Source organism: Hyaena hyaena, unplaced genomic scaffold (assembly GCF_003009895.1).
Source record: "Hyaena hyaena isolate Hyena2069 unplaced genomic scaffold, ASM300989v1 scaffold_171, whole genome shotgun sequence".
Taxonomy (NCBI): Eukaryota; Metazoa; Chordata; class Mammalia; order Carnivora; family Hyaenidae; genus Hyaena; species Hyaena hyaena.
This window is the reverse complement of record NW_024080803.1, coordinates 2,598,232-2,601,525: the sequence shown is the minus strand read 5'-3', so window position 1 is coordinate 2,601,525 and position 3,294 is coordinate 2,598,232. Positions and strand designations below refer to the sequence as shown.

The 3,294-nt window shown below is 37.6% G+C and overlaps 1 non-coding gene across 1 annotated transcript; it reads right to left on the bottom strand.

Annotated features, from left to right (window-relative positions):
* Nucleotides 1–754: 754 nt before the first annotated feature.
* Nucleotides 755–859, bottom strand: LOC120237113. The gene has a single exon (XR_005529861.1). It is a non-coding gene; the product is annotated as a U6 spliceosomal RNA (small nuclear RNA).
* Between the last annotated feature and the right edge of the window lie 2,435 nt (nucleotides 860–3,294).

The following is a 3,294-nucleotide window of genomic DNA, read 5'->3' as shown; positions in this document are numbered from 1 at the left end:
ATGAAGAAATTAATCAGGACTTCTCCAGAATTCTCCAATCATCTGAAATGAGTCAGTAATTCTCAGTAATCAATAATTCTCTAGAAAACTACCTCCATAGGCCAAATCCAGCCAAGTGACTATTTTTATAAGTAAAGTTTATTGGAACACAGCCATGCTCATTTATACACATATTATCTATGGCAGCTTTCACAGTACAAAGGCAGGGTTGGAATGCAAAGACTGAAATATTTACTATCTAGCCCTTAACAGAAAACTACTAACCCCTGCTCCAAAAGAAGCATAGATAAATGGAACTGTTGCAGTTGAAGCTCTCTAAGGAGACTCTGAGAAAGAAAGAGTTCAGGGTTCAGGATGTTAAATAGAGGATGCCTCTGGAGTCCATGCATCGGGAAGGGAGAGAAAGGAAGCAGAAGTGGGCACAGAGAGAAATCCAACTGCAATGCAGGTCCAGCAGCCTCAGCTGATTCCACAGGGAACACAGGAGCAAATAACCCCTTAGAGTTGGCCTGAATGGGCCCACATAGCTTCACTTTTACCCTCTGCTTTGATTGGTCATTGAAGTGGGCTGTCCCCTGGAATGATGTGCCCTTGGGTGAGGCAGCTCACAAAGGGGCTGACTGTTAGAGGTTGTCTACTGACATTGCCCCCAGATCTAAGGGCAACAAATCCTCCTTCCAAGGGGACCTTGAGAGCATATCTTCATACCCAGTACAGCCATCCAAGCTTTTTCTTTTTCTTTCTTTTTCTTTTTTTAAATATGGAATGCTTCACAAATTTTCATGTCATTCTTGTGCAGGGCCATGTTAATTTTCTCTATATTGTTCCAATGTTAGTAAATGTGCTGTTGAGTGAGCACTACTCAAGTTTTTTAAACTTTTCCTCCCATTTACAATTTCACTAAAAACTGTAAGATACCTAGGAATAAGCCTAACCAAAGAGGTAAAAGGTCTATATGCTTAAAACTATAGAAAACTTATTTGAAGAAAGGTGCAAAGAAATGGAAAAACATTCCATACTCATGGATTACAAGAACAAATATTGTTAAAACATCAATACTACCTAAAGCAATCTACAAACTCAAAGCAATCTCTAGCAAAATAACATCACCTTTCTTCACAGAGCTAGAACAAAATTCTAAAATTTGTATGGAATCAGAAAAGACTCCAAATAGCCAAAGTAATGTTGAAAAAGAAAACCAAAGCTGGAGTCATCACAGTTTCAGAATTTAAGCTATATTTCAAATCTGTAATCATCAAGACAGTATGGTACTGGCATAAACACACACACACATAGATCAATGGAACAGAACAGAGAACCCAGAAATGGATCCACAAATTTGTGGCCAACTAATCCTCAACAAAGCAAGAAAGAATATCCAATGGGGAAAACAAGAGTCTCTTTAGCAAATGGTGCTGGGAAAACTGGACAGTAACATGCAGAAGAATGAAACTGGACCACTTTCTTACACTGTACACAAAAATAAATTTAAAGTGGATGACAAACCTAAATATGAAGAAAGAAACCATCAAAATCGGACAGGAGACAAACAGGCAGCAGTCTCTTTGACCTCGGCCACAGCAACTTCTTGCTAGACATGCTTCTGCAGGCATGGGAAACAAAAGCAAAAATGAACTATGGAGACCTCATTAAGATAAAAAGCTTCTGCACAGCAAAGGAAACAATCAAAAGAACTTAAAGCAACCAACAGAATGGGAGAAGATATTTTCAAATGACATATCAGAAAAAGAGTTAGTATCCAAAACCTATTAAAAAAAACTTATCAAACTCAACACCTGAAAACAAGCAATACAGTGAAGAACCATCTATGGATGTGGGGGGTGTCATCAGTGAGAGACAAAATCAAAGTGGTCATAGGGTTTCCAGAATAACAACTAAATATCACCTTAAATTTGTTCCCAATAATGTTCTTGAAAAACTTTAGGTCCAAAAGTTTTACTGGAAATCATAAACAAAGAAACAGTCTATAAATGTATAAATGCCATTCTCGGGAGAAGTAGACTTTCTATTTCTATCAGAATAGCACCCAGATTTTCTGATAGAATGGCAAGATCTAAATTATATAACAAAATTAAGATATAAAAAGTTTTATATAAAAGAGATACAATGAAGATAAGGTACAAAATGTTACTACTTATTAGTGCAATAGCACAAGAGCAGGAGATTCTGAGTCTACAGACCTAGGTTCAGTTCCCTACCTGCCACTCACTATGGACCACCCGTTGTTTACCTTCCCGACACGTTTGTTCATCTATAAGATTGGACTATAATACTTTACCTACTTCAAAGTGTTGTCACAGAATCAGAAGAAATGCTATATATGAAACAGTGATGAAATCTGGAAAGTGTTCAGAAAATACTTTTTCGTCTGTCTTCTGTAAAACCTCCTTCATTGCTATCTTGAAGTTCTATTCAAAGATTTAATTTAGTTCTTTTTGTTTGGTCTTACCAGGTACATCATCAATATTTTGTCATATGCAGAATAGATATTTACAAATATTTTTTTGTTTTTCTTCATCTACCTACATACACATACATAAATACACACACACACACACACACACACACACACAAACATATACATGCAAATACCAGCCTCATATGATATTTCCTTCCCAAGAGAAATATCCTAGAGAATAGATAGGCATAAAAAGTCACAACTTTTGACAAAGAATGTTGGAGAAAATATCTGTGAACATTCAAATCTCCACCTCTTCACAGTCCTGGCCCTACTGACATCACATGAGGTTTTACCAACCCCTGGGAGCCCACTGAACGGCCCAGAACACTGAGGTTTTGTCCCACCATGTTCTCCTGAGCTATAAGTGGCCATGTGTACTACAGTAAGATCCAGGGCTTACCTTCATTCTGTCTTGTGTCTCATTTGGCACACTTGTTCTGTCCATAAGTCATTATCCTTTCTGTATTTCTTCTTTCTTTCTTTCAAACTACCTCTTCACTCCATGAATACACATAATAATATATATCATAATAATATATATCACTTGTTTCTTGGGCTACTTTAGCCAAAGGAAAAAGAGCACCATCGTAACAGGATAACTAGCATTACTCGGGTTCTGCCCACTTCTATTTAGTCTGTCAAAGTCTCCATTTTTCATGAAAAGTTCCACACAACTGGTTGTGGGAGTTCTTAGAACGTGTTTGCACGCTACCATATTTCCCAGCCCTCGCAATTACTGTGGGGCCCCTTCATTTTCTTTCTCTTCTGCTCTAAGTTTGTAAAGCTCTATGAATGTACCGTGGCTCTGACTG